The sequence below is a fragment of the Emydura macquarii genome, unplaced genomic scaffold (genome assembly GCF_026122565.2).
Source record: "Emydura macquarii macquarii isolate MOO-44397 ecotype Brisbane River unplaced genomic scaffold, CSIRO-AGI_Emac_v2 contig_3348, whole genome shotgun sequence".
Taxonomy (NCBI): Eukaryota; Metazoa; Chordata; order Testudines; family Chelidae; genus Emydura; species Emydura macquarii.
Window position 1 is genome coordinate 3,675,252 of NW_027133485.1, and position 13,281 is coordinate 3,688,532.

Sequence of the window (13,281 nt, forward strand, 5' to 3'; positions counted from 1 at the left end):
GGGTGAGCCTTCGCCCACTTTGCTGCAGAAATGAACGATTTACAGTGCTGGGCGGCAACCTCGTGGCTTCTGCAGAGGAAAGTGATGCAGGAACCCGGGGCAGGTGGGAGAAGGGGTGGGAAACGGACAAGGGGCTGGAGATGCAACCACCATGGGAGAGACAGCACCTGGGACTTCGCTGCCTCCTCCGGTTCAGCCATGTCAAGTAGTCAACCGTGTGACTGACTTGACCTGACATTCAATGACCTGGCAGGACAAGCACGGTGATATTCCAGCCAACGCCTTGGGTATGGGCCCCATGAGACCCTGCTGTCAGAGGGGAGAAGGATGGATGGAAGCATTTGCACCCTTCATCCAAAAAGGCCCCTTGCCTTTATTAATTATTATTTGTTATTTCTAATTCTGGTTGTGCCTAGAAGCTAATTCGAGGTCCCCTTCCATGTCTCTCCCTTCTTTGGTCACGTCTCTAGCCGCTGAGCAGAGCTGGGCGAGTCTGGTACTGGAATAAGAGGAGGCCATTAAGACAGTATAGATCAAAGGGCTGTTCCTGTTTACACTACCTGAGGATCTGGCCCTTTATCCTGATTTTCTCTGGGGACCATTCCCGGGTGCAGATTTTAGGGGTTGCAGAGCAGCAAGCCTGGGGTGTTTCTGTCCCTCACGTCTGTCTCTCAGGCCAGCCCCTTTGTACCAAGCGATTTGTTACTCACTTGCCTTGAGTTGCTAGGCACGTCTCCAGAAAACAATCGATAAAACAAGCTAAGGATGAATCATGTAATAAGTCTGTGGCACTAGTGCCAAGATCCTCTCCCATCGCAGGAATCCAACCTTCGCTACCATGGGAGAGCACAGCTCTGAACCAGGTCTCCCATGCTGCCCTCCCTCCACACCCCCCCAGGCCAGGGAGCTGTGCGTGTGGACAGCAGGACTCATTCCTCAGGCCTGACAAGCCACAGGAGGCAGCACTTTGTGTACACAGGGCAACTGACACCCCGGCTTGGCACCAAAGCAAAGTCTGGGCGGAAGGATGTGGATAAACCCACACAAGGTGGACACTTGGCTGGCATGGAATGGCCTGGAGAAGAACCAGCAGGCTGAGGAGGAGGGAGGGGCTGGGAAACCTAGAGTCACTCTCGGTACAGATACAAATCAAAACCCAGGAGGATTAGGAGGGGAAATGGACTGGTGGTTAGGCCTGGTGGCCAGGAGGCTTGAATTATATTCCTGGCTTTGACCCAGACTCACCGTGTGTCTTGGACAAGGCCCCACACTGCTGTCCCTCAGTAAAGAAGGATGATATTTACCCTCCTTTGTAAAGCTGTTTGACAGCAGCACATGTGCAGCGCTACACAAATGCAAACTATTGTTATTAATCAGTTACTCCACCCCAGCTACACAAAGTGCACCCTGATACACACAACGCAGCCCCCACCTGCACCGCAGCACAGAACACAGCACACACAACTCATGCATATACATGGCACACACGAAGAGCACACGGAACTGATTCTGCACCTCTTCACTAAGGTATAAACCTGAAGTGACTGTCTCACTCCCCCTCTAGCTAGCTAGACAGCCAGATAAGACTGCAGACACATACTGAACACGCGCTGAGACAGGTCAGTGCAAATGTCTAGAACCCGCCTGGGATGATTTGCTTCTCTCCAGTGTCTCGTGGGCATAATTCATTTCTGAGACAAACGGACAGCCTAAGTTCCTTTTTCTGCCCAGGTGTCTGAGACGCACGCCCCAGCCCCCGGACCTTCTCCGCCCAGCAGCCCATGAGGATCCATATTTCCAGCTCCAAGCGGCTCCTCCTCCCTTGGGTGAATGCCACTTACCTGGTGGGAGGTCCCCTGCAGAGCTCTGCTCTTCCTGAAGGGTCTTCGTTCTTCCCGCAGCAGCAAGCCCGGTTCTCTGAGAACAAGGCAGAGCTTGAAGTGCAATTCATCCCTGCGCTGTCAGGAGCCAGGAGGAGGAATTTCCAGAGGGAAGCCCTCTTGGGGGTGGAACTAGGAATTAAGGATTTCCAAGATGCCCATTGGCTGCCAGCTTGCGGGATTGCTGGCCCGAGAGGCTTGTCCCAATGGCATTTTTAGGCCCCAATCTTGCAAAGTCCCACTTAACTTTACTCCCCTAAGCAGCCCTGCTGGAGTCAGTAGGATTGCTCAGGCTGATCTTGGCCAGGACCCTCCAGCCTGGAGTGTAAATAATGTAGGGAATGTGCCGGCAAAGAGGACACCAGCCAGGGGGAATGGTACATTCGCTGCTTTCCCCATAGGTCACAGGGGGATCCTGTCCCTCTGCTGCTGCCATGCCCCCAGTTTCCACAGAAACCCCCTCTTCCAAGACGGGCTGGCCAGGGCATTCTGACCAAGCACTTCCCTTCCCTCCCCATCCCCAGGGGCTCAGCCTTGCCACCTGCAGCTCTTTGCAAACAGCCACCGAGGCTGCAGTCTTTTGCACAATACAACCCAGCTCTGGGGTTATTCAGCAGTGGCGCAGGTGCCTGAAAACAAGGAGGCAAAGAAAGCGAACATGCAGCCATGCCAGTGACGGCTCCTTTCAGGGACCAGATCTGACTGCCCTCTAGCCCTCACGGGGGCAGCGCAGCTGGCCGGCGGAGAATCCTTCAGCCCAGGAACAGTGTAGGGACCATGAAAGCTGCCCCCTGCCCAATGTGTGAGCACACAGCCCCAGGCACAGCGCCCAGTGTGGCAGCAGGAGGAAGAGTCTCTCTCACAGAGAGCCAAGGAGATTCCAGGCTGCTCCCCTCTGCCGCGTAGCCCACAGGCAACCTAACGCTGTTGTAAGTTACAGCCGCGATCCAGGCCACTTTTACAGGGCCTCTTTAAAGCCACTGTGTGTGCCCTACTCCCCTTTCCCCCGGACTGTGGCTCCTGTGAGCCGCACCACAGAATCTGTCCCTCTGATTTGGTTTAGCGTGACCATGCAGTTACAATACACACCATTAACAGCCTAACCCAAGTGCCCTTCAGCCCCGGGGCCCGGGCAAGGAGACACTCCTTGCTCCTTGTGCAGGAGGTGTCTGGCATTGTACGTTGGCATAGAGAACACGGCAAGGCAGCTTTCCCCTGCCACCTCTGACAGTGCCCTTTTGGGAGGGGAAATGCTATGGAGCAAGGGGGCAAGATGCACCAAATGCAGGAAAAACGTCCTCCTCGGCCAAGCTATCAGACCGGCTCAGCGGATCACTGTGCGGAGGGGATCACACGCCTCCGGGGACTGGGAACCAGAGAAGGAGCCTTTCGCCTGAGGCCAGCCCAGGTCACCACTGGCTGAAAGCTCTCACCACGCAATGGCCGTTCGGCGGCGTAGATGACACGAGCTCGGTGGGTCCCCAGCCTATTTGCAAAACTGCCACTGTAATTTTGGCACCATGTGGCTCCCTTACTGGGCCCCAGGGTGACCAGGCTGGCACCAAATTCACAGGAACATATTTTGTCTAAAGGAGCGGGGAATATTGTCAGGCTCCTGGCAACCCAAGCAGCTTTGGATCCAACCTTTGCAGAATGGGCCTGACTGTCAATCCCTCCTGTCCTGTGCTTGGAGGACAAGGCACAGGTGAGAGCTTCAGGCCAGGCCTATCGATCTAAGGTCCTTGTCCCCTCACGCCCACCACCTCATCAGCATTTCCATGGTTATCCTCTCAGCACCCCTGTGAGATAGGCCAGTGCTACTGTCCCCATTTTACAGGTGGGCAACTGAGACACAGAAGGGCTCAGTGACTCGCCCAAGATCTCCCCGCAAGCTTGCGGGGGCAGAGGAAACTGGGCCCCTAGCTCTGCGACCCCAGCCTCACGTCCTAACCACTGCATTGTCCTTCATCTCTAAAAGGCTGGTTGTGGTGTGTCTCCTGAGGGCTGCTCTGACTAACGCTGGGCCCTACCGGACTACCGCTGAGGCAGAGAACAGCTGGCATACCGCGCATTCCGGCCATGCCCCTAATCTGCCCCTTACACAGGGCTGAGAGCAGGACTTGCGGAAGGACTTTAGGCTAGGGCTACCCTCAAATGGCCATTTCCATCCACTTTCAGACCCCTTTAGGTTGCTGCAGCGGCATGGAGGCGCCTGCAGTGTAGCTGAGAAGGATCTTCAATCTGTCTGTCTCCTAGCTCGTCCCAGATCAGAGGAGTGTCACATCTCCAACAGGCTTCTGTTAGATGTCATTTTCTAGCAGGCCAACCGCTGCAGGAGAATTTTCCTCCCCAGCTTTTAATGAGTGGATGCCGGGTAATTATTTCTCAGGGAATTAATTAACAACCATTTCAGCAACGCCAGGCTCCCCTCGCTACCACCTGGCGTTAGCGTCTTTCCCAGCGCTCCGTGTTTTATCCCTTGCAGAGAAATATACATACCCAGGGATAGCGACAAAACGACTGCGGCAGAAGCCTCAGGGATTCGCCCCTGTGGCTGCACCACTGCTAGCCACTAGGCAATGGCACCGCATTGCACTGGAGTGACAGGCGATTGGCCCTGGATGCCATCTGCATTTATTTTTTTTTTGGTTCTTTTTAGCTGGTTGTCTCTGGGGGGGGGGAAAATCACTTTAAGAGTCTTCTGCACTCCCCCTCCTCCTCTTTTCTGACTCACCAAGGAAGGAAGTTTCCCCGAAGTATTTTTAAAAGCAGGAGATGCTGCAAGATTTGCAAATTCCTGTTATATGAGTAGTCAAACTAGCGATGCTTTTTGCTTAATAGGCCTGACTGAAGTAACAAGGCCTGCAGGCTTTCTTTGCTCCTGTGACGACGTTGTTAACTGGGCCATTCTCTGCTGCGGCATTATAATCATGCTCTGCCATTCTTATATAACATCTGTCACTTCGTAAGAGCTCCCAGAACACTTACAGATTTACAGACCGTGGGCTTGATTTTCAACAAAAGCTCCGCACCTGAAAGAGGGGCTGGATTTTAGCTCTCTGGAAACTCTGGTCATCAAGGGTAGGTGCTGAGCACGTCTGCAGTTCTGGCCCTTGTTTTGGTACCTACATGGGAGCTGATTTTTTTTGAAAATCTGGCCCCAATTGTAGGTGGTAAATCCTAGATAATCTGGTGCTGAGTTCTTTGGAAAATCTGGTCTGCCTATGAATTACTTCTCCCATCACTGAAATGCAGTCACTTCTGGTGTGGTACGCAGTGTCTGTTTAACAGCTACACAGATAGCATAGGAAGTGAAAACAGAATATAGTGTAGACAAGTGAATCACACGGGAGGAGAGTTAGTTCAGGGACACACCAATGTCATTTTTACTTTTCATCTAAATCCTATTGAACTTGGGAGAGGCCAAACTAGAACCCTATTGTCTGAATCCCCTGAGACTTTGCTAGTTCTGATAAAAATCCAATTCACCCCCTTGCAAAGCCCAAACCTGAGTTCCTTGGCCCCATATCTGATATGCCCTGAAAGCTTCAGAGGTGACAGGCCAATACCCTGCTGCAGCATGCTTAGCCCTCTGCAACTCTACCCCGATCAATTCAATTCATAGCCCTGGGTATGACATCCAAACACACTGGGAGGAGTTTAAGACCGTTATTCACAAGGCATGTGCTGAATCGATTGGATATTCCACTCATTGCCATCAAGACTGGGTTGATGAGAACAGTGAGGAAATTCTGACACTTATTCAGCAGAAGAGAAGCGTATTTCATGCTTGGCAAAATGAACGCTAGCCAGCAAAAACGAGAGATTTATCGGCTTAAAGCTGTAGTTCAAAGGAGGCTATGTGATGTCAAGAATCAGTGGTGGCAAGCAAAGGCCAAGGAGATCCAGAGTTTTGCTGATCAACATGACATAAGAAGCTTTCTTCAAGCAACGAAAGCCATCTACCGGCCAAGTTCAAACAGCACAACCCCTCTGTGATCCCAGAACAGCTCCACCCGCCTTAAGGATAAGGTGGCTTTCAAGCAATGTTGGAAGGAGCATTTCAAGACTCTATTGAATCGTGAATCTGAAGTCTCTGCTGCCACCATCGAGTCCATTCCTCAGCATCCAGTAAATGAACCTCTTCCCGACCCCCCATCTTCTGAGGAAGTTTGGCGTGCAGACTAGAAACAAGGGGCCAGGCCCAAATGGCATCCCTGCGGAGGTCTTCAAAGCCGGTGGAATAGCTTCATCAACTTCTGCTTAGAATTTGTGTTAATGGGGAAATTCCACCTGACTTAAAGCATGCGAACGTTGTGACCATTTTTAAGAAAGAGGTCAAATCAATGTCCGGGAATTACCAAGGTGTTGCCCTTCTCCCCTTTGCCGGGAAGATTCTTGCTCGTATCCTTTTGAACTGTCTCCTCCCTCTTGCTGAAAATATCCTTCCACTGACATGATTTTTGCTGCATGACAGATCCAGAGAAGTGTAGAGAACACCACCAGCCATTGTTTATGGCATTTGTTGACTTAACTAAGGCCTTTGATTCCATCAGTTGGGAAGGTGCTGTCTGGGTTTGGTTGCCCATTGAAGTTCATTAGTGTTCTCAGGCTACTTCATGATGGAATGACCGCCACCCTCCTCTGTCATGGGTTGGAGATGGACCTGTTCATCATCCATACTGGTTAAGCAGGGCTGTGTTATCTATCTTGCCAAATCTTGATATTTATTCGTGATAGCCTTTCCTCTGAGATTGGGATTGAGTATCGCATGGATGGCCAGCTTTTCAATCCGTGGCATCTTCATTCTAATCGAAGGTCACCAGGATTGTTATTACCAACTTTCAGTGTGCTGACATCTATGCTAATCTCACACACACCGAGGCTGACTTGCAATCCACCCTAGATCTCTTTTCAGGCACCGATCAGAGCCTAAGACTCTCCCTCAACATTGGGAGGCTAAGATGCTCCACCAGCCTGCCCTGCCAAGTTGCCCCCCTTTTCCCACAAATTGTCATGGGCAGTGAACTGGAAAATGTCGAGCATTTCCCTTACCTAGGACCCGCGGGGACAAAGGAAATGCTACAAGGACACCCTGAAAGTACATCTTAAGAAAGGAGGCATTGACCCCATGCATTGGGAAGAGCTGGCTGGCAATAGACTGCAATGGCGTCACATCAGACATCAAGTCTCAGCCTGTTTTGAAGAAAATCACCTTGCGAAGGAGGCTGAGAAATGGCAGAGGAGGAAGGAACGTGTACAACATCCCGGCCAGCAGTTGTGCCCCCTCCAAGCAACCACCTGTCACACACGTGGAAAAATCTGTAGAGCACAAACTGGACTCCTCAGCCATCTTAAGTCTCATCAATGACTTCCCCCGGCAGACATCATCATCCTATCGAGGAATAGCCGCCGCCGCCCCTGAATAGCAGTGCAGACCAGAAGCGGTGAGACAGCAGGTAACAACAACAAAGTAATTTCATTCCTAGGCACATATTGAATAATCATCTGTACACTTTATTTTAAACATTAACCCTTTCATCCATGAACGTAGCTTGTTGGCCTGAGGGTATACTTCTCCCTTGGGTTCAAGAGGTCCTGGGTTCAAATTGCGCACAGGTCCTCACAAAGGCCTGGATTGATGCTATGTCTTTGCGTTGGTGGTTCAGTGGTAGACTTCTCATCTGCCATGCAGGAAGCCTGGGGTTGATTCCTGCCCAACACACCAGTCTCAGCTGATTACAGTGGCTCCTTCCAGCCTTAGAATCTGTGATACCAAAAGGAACTCCAAGAGCTTTTCATAGCACAGGTCAGGGGGTTGAATCCGTCTTTGGGCATTTAAAAAGTAAGATTTCCAGGAGCTGGCCCCAGCACAGAGCCAACTAGTGCAAAGCAGCTCATTGGGTAAGAACGCAGGGAGAGGGAGAGTGAAGAAATAGTAATGATTAGGAGTAATTAAGCTGCCTGATCGTCTCACTAATCAGGTGCACTGCTGGGGGGAAGGCAGGGAGGGCTGGAATCATCTGAGTAGCGACGGCTGGTTTTCTTCGCAGTTCCACTGGGTTTTAATAAATGTGGAGAAACATCCAAACAGCTGTAAAGTAAATTACCCCTGGTTGGTGGCGGCTCGGAGGAAGAGCTCTGCAATTTTATCAAAGGAGCCCTCTTGTTCGCTTTGCCGTGTTCAACGGCCATGACAGGAAGCAGGGGTGCAGTCTGACTTGCAAACACTGGTGTCACCTGAAATGAAGAGCACAGACGGATCCGAGCTCTGATCCGGATCTGAATTTCCACCGACCCCCAGCAGAGGGCTCTCCGATACAGGCTTCCTTTCAGGATTCGCTCCAATTGACAGGCTGTTCTGGAGTCTGACTTGAAGGGAGGAATTAACCGGCTCCGTTTGCAGCTTTCTGGGTTTAACTTGTCTCTTTTGGGCAAACTCTAGCCAGCGCAAAGAGCCGGCTCCCGGCCAACGCAAGGAGCTGACCCACTTCAGCCCCAGTCTGGGCCGGCATAAAACTGAGGAGGAAGTGAGCACAGATTTCCATAAGGACAAGGCTGATACAGGGATGGGCCTGACTCCCCTAGGTTTACTCCCGTGTAATTCATTTGAGATCACCCGTGTCCGTGACAGGGGAATCTTGCCCTCGATCTTAAATTCCCATAGCATCTTTCACCACAAAGAATCCCAAAGATCTTTGCAAACTATGGCCCAGATGCAGGCCAACAGCCACTGGTTATAACCGAGAGGGAAAGGCCAAAAGGGACTAGTTGCAGATCTCTAATTCTGGAGCCAGTTTTACACCAACCCTGGTGGACAACACAGAGCAGCCTCAGGGCTGCTGTAATCAGCACTAGAGGGATTCATCTGCTAGTGGTTCATCCGTCAGCCAGGGAGAGCACAGTAGTGCTTCAGCCGCGCTCCCTTTGCTGGGGGAATTTCTAGCCCCTTTATGCCACCAAACCAGTGCGAAGTGGGCCAGAACCCTGCCCTGGATGTGAAAGGAATCTCTTCACAAGTGCAGCCACCTCTGGCTTTGATCACAGAACCGCTCTATCAGCACCAAACAACAGCTGGAGTCCTGGGCTTGTCAGCAGCCCTGAGAAGGCTGTATCATGGTTTTATGTCTCATCCAAAACCAGCGGCTCAACGTTGACTCAGCAGTAAAGCACCCCCCCATGGAATCTGCACCACCACTTCCCATTACACCATGGGCTCCCCATCCAAGCACTAACCCGGCCTGACTCTGCTTGGTTTGTGAACTCGGACAAGGCGCCACCACCCAAGGGTACTTCTGTAAGTACAAGCAGGTCTCCAGGATCTCACACTCGCACCTTGCCTGCTTCCACCGTGGTGCTGAAGAAAGAAACAAGCTGTTTTGTTTTACCTGCCTCTTGGCATTGCTGACAAGACGAAGAAACCTGAGCAGGCAAGTTAAACCGTGATCCAACCTGGCAGGCAATGGAAGCAGCCCCTGTGCTTGGCCGGAGCAGGGTAAATGGGAATCTTCATGGTAACTTCTCCGGGTAATTTGGTGTGTCAAGATCATCAGAGGCTTCATGATGCTTTCCTCGCTAATTAATTTAGCAAGCGCTCCTAACAGCACAAAAGAAATCCAAGCAAACTCGATCTGGTAGGGACAGGGCAGTTGGTGCATGGGGGTGGGAAATGAATGAACGAAAATCACAGGATTATTTCAGACAGAGCCTTAACACGCAGGCTGGGATATGGCCAGCAAGATGCCTGTCTGCACAGTCTCCTCTTCCTGAGCCCAGCTCATGTGTCATTAGATGATCACGCTGCTTCTTTCCTTTCTTCTCCTTCCATCCTTTTCAGCCTGTCTTGACGCTGCCTGACAGCTGGCCCAGTGGAAGGGAGCTGAGCTGTCAGAGATGACGGACATTTTTTTATCAACCCATGACTCCAGGTGGAAAACACCTTCCACCTCTCAGCAGACGTGCCTGACAGAAAGGGATGTGTTTGGTGTTGCAAGGCGGGTTCCCCTGGGGGGGATGGAGGCTGTAAGTGAGGGGTGGGGGGCTGTGGAGACCCCTTCTGAGCCTACCACCGACACACACACACACCTGTTGTGAAGACACGAAGAGCAGAAGCAGATGATTATGCTGCTTTCTTTTCGTGTTCTGCTGATTGAGACTGTTCTGAATGAAGCCAGAGTGGAGATCAGCCCCTGACTGTCTGTCACATATATATATATATTCTCTGCAGAGTATTTGACAGACAGTCTGGGGCTGATTGGATGGAAAGAGAAGAAAGAAAGTAGCACCGTGCCCATCATCCTTCCATCCCCACGCCCCCTCTATTTATCTATCTAGACAGAGGGAGATATAGCGAGACCCAGATGCTGCCATTGTGTCTCCCTTCTGAGCCACAGACAGCGTTGAAAACCAAACGGCAAGAGCCATAGCAGATGGTGCGGTGTGTGTTCAGCGGACGAAAGCTCCCTGCCGTCTGCTCTACGGACAGAATTTCACTGGGCTTGCTGCACCCCTGGTCACAGACAAGCACCCGCCTCCCATACTCACGGTGCACATGGCTGGCAGGATCAAACGGTGAGAGCAGCACATTCTGTGGTTAAAGGACGGTCCTTGGGTATCAGCCGTTTACTACCTGTTCACTGACAAATAGTGTGTGAATGAACGGTGCTGCTGCTACTGATCTCAGCTGGACTGGGGACTTAGAATTACCAGGAGGTCATATTTCTATTTGTCTCCATACACACCCATCCAGCCCCATCTGTCCATCCCCCTACACACCCATCTTTCCATCCATCTGTCTGTCCATCCCCCTGCACACTCATTTACCTTTCTATCCCCCAGCACAAGTGTTTTAGTGTATTGCAGCCTCTTAAAACAGCAGGCTCTGTATTTCAGTTCATTCTGCAGAGGTTTCATTCCAGAAGACAGGTCGATATGAGCATGCACCCACCTCGTGCACCAGTCTGTTGGCTGGAGTGTATAACTTGAGCTCACGTGGCTCTCTTCTGATCGGTGGAGGAGTCGGTGTATTTCCTTCGGCATGGCTAGTTCTTGGCAGTCCAAGTGGATGCTTTGCTTCTGAGCGCCATGGAGCTGGGCAGGTACTGCCATCTTCAGGGCAGTCTCCACGTGGTCACTGGTATGTCCAGTGGAGTTTCTATGTAGCTACTGATGTCTCCAGTGGCGTTACCATGTAGTTAGTGCTTGGCAATAGTAGACGATAGGAATTCCCACACCAGATCAGCCGGGGGGTCCTTCTAGCCGCTTCCAGGAAAGGTGCAAGAAAGCCTGTTGTTCTGGAATAACCTGCCCGTCGGAGGAGTCTTTCACCCACCCGTCAGTGGTTGGTTTATCCCCTGAAGCTGGAGCATTATTTTTCAAGGATGCAGACTTGGCCCCGCTGAAGTCCACGGCAAAATTCCCATTGAAGTCAATGGGGCAAGATTTCATCCCAACTGTCTTTTTTCTCCAATGGAGATTTTGGGTATTGACTCTTGTTTGCAATGGAGCTTCTCTTTAGTGGACTCTCTTTAGTTGCATCAAGCCTGCTTCCCGTGCAGACGCTGGGCAGGCTGTGAAAAACCCGTGTCTCTTTTAGAAGCTGCTCTGGACTTGAGCCGAGTAAGGCTGCGTCTACACTACAGACCCCTGGCGACGCCGGACAGGGTACTTACAGCTACTCGCCACAGTGGAAAGCAAGCTGTGTCCACATTGTGCTGTGCCGCTACACCTGTCGGTGAAAGGCTCTGGCATGGGAGAGGCTCCAGCAGTGGGGAGCTGGCAGAGCATTTCCCCATTGCTTCCTCCTGCAGGAGTCTTTCCCTGCGTGGAGGAAGGGCTCCAGCAGCGGGACACTACATGGCTAAACACAGCAGGGTAGACACGGAGGCCCTGCTTGGGCGTGTAGAGAGCTGTGCAGGGTATACTTGGGGCATAGCCACAGCCTTCAGGCATGTCTTTACTCTGCTCACCTAAGCCATGCCTCACCATCTACACGGCTGTTGATACCCACGCTGGGAGAGCTACCTGGGTACGTACTCTACATGCCACTGAAAGAAGCATGCAGTGTAGACGTATCCTAAGTCACTAGAAGCCTAGTTCACACATCTCTTCCTTTCTAATCCAGAGAACTCAATTCTCCACTGCCCTGCACTTTGTGCATAGGTGCAAAGCCAGTTTAAAATGCACTGTTCTGACTTTGGAGCAGTTTACACCCACTAAGTACGCACCGGTGCAAAGAACAGCAGCAGGTGCAGGGCAATGGAGACTTTGGGAATGAGGGCCAGATACTCAGCGGGTGTAAATCTGATTGACGCCAATGATGCTACACTGATTTACACCTGCTGAGGATACAGCCCCCTTGTCTTCAATGGAATAACCCTTGATTTACACCCACATCAGTGGAGAATCAGATCTATTGACTCATAGATGCTCTTGTTTGCTGGAGCGCCACTGTCAATATAAATGCACTGTACGATGTCTTTGCTTATTGGAGTGGTAGCTCAAGATGGCGATCTGTGCAAACATCCCGTCAGTTGTGAGATCTGGGCTGCATTGTTCCACATCACTGTATCATTGGGGACAACAGGAAATTAACGGGAGCCTCAGAATTTCTGTCCACATGCAGGAGCCATTCCATCAATCGCCACACCCGCTCCTTTTACTGCTGCCAACAGAACCCAGCGGGAAGTGTATTAATGGCATCACTTTATCTTCCGGTAACAAGCCCCATTAGCAAGTTTTCACTACAACATGAAATATTAATAACACTTTGCATTTATGGAGCGTCGTTCATCCAAGAATCTCAGGCTGAAATCCCAACCTGAATTAAATAAGACTTCTGAATCCCCTGGGAGGTGAGTAAATTTTATCTCCAAGTATCAGATGGGTATGTTGAGGCACAGACTGAGTGAGTTATTCCACCAAGATAACGCACTGAAGAAGCCCTGAGCAGGATTAGAACTTACGGACTCAGTTCAGTTACACCTATGCAGAATGGGTATAAAATGCTACCAGACCAGAATGGGAGGGCCCAATCCTCAGCTGATGTCAATCAGAGGGGCGCCATTGGTTACAATCAGTCAGTCAGAAGGGGGCCCGGTAGCACTGACCTGTGTATCTAAGCATTCCAGCCAAAAGCACCATTATGGTCCAAGGAGGTGGTACCAATCACCAGCTGTGGACCCTGGCCAATGGTGACATTGGACTGCTAGAAATGATCATATGAAGTGCAAGGCAGAGCCGTTACCTTTCGTGGCAGACTTAGGAAGGACCTGGCAGGATGGCCCAGTGGTGAGAGTATTAGCTGGAGAGCCCAGGTCAATACCCTGCTCTGTCCCAGGCTGCTGGTGTGACTTTGGGAGAGTCCCTCCGGGCACGTCTACCAGGAAAAAACGACCTGCTG

The 13,281-nt window shown here is 51.3% G+C and overlaps 1 protein-coding gene across 4 annotated transcripts in view; it reads right to left on the minus strand.

The window, feature by feature from the left end:
• LOC137143736 (gap junction beta-5 protein-like) overlaps positions 1–13,281 on the minus strand; it is an 82,875-nt gene that overhangs the window by 2,445 nt on the left and 67,149 nt on the right. The window lies entirely within an intron of this gene.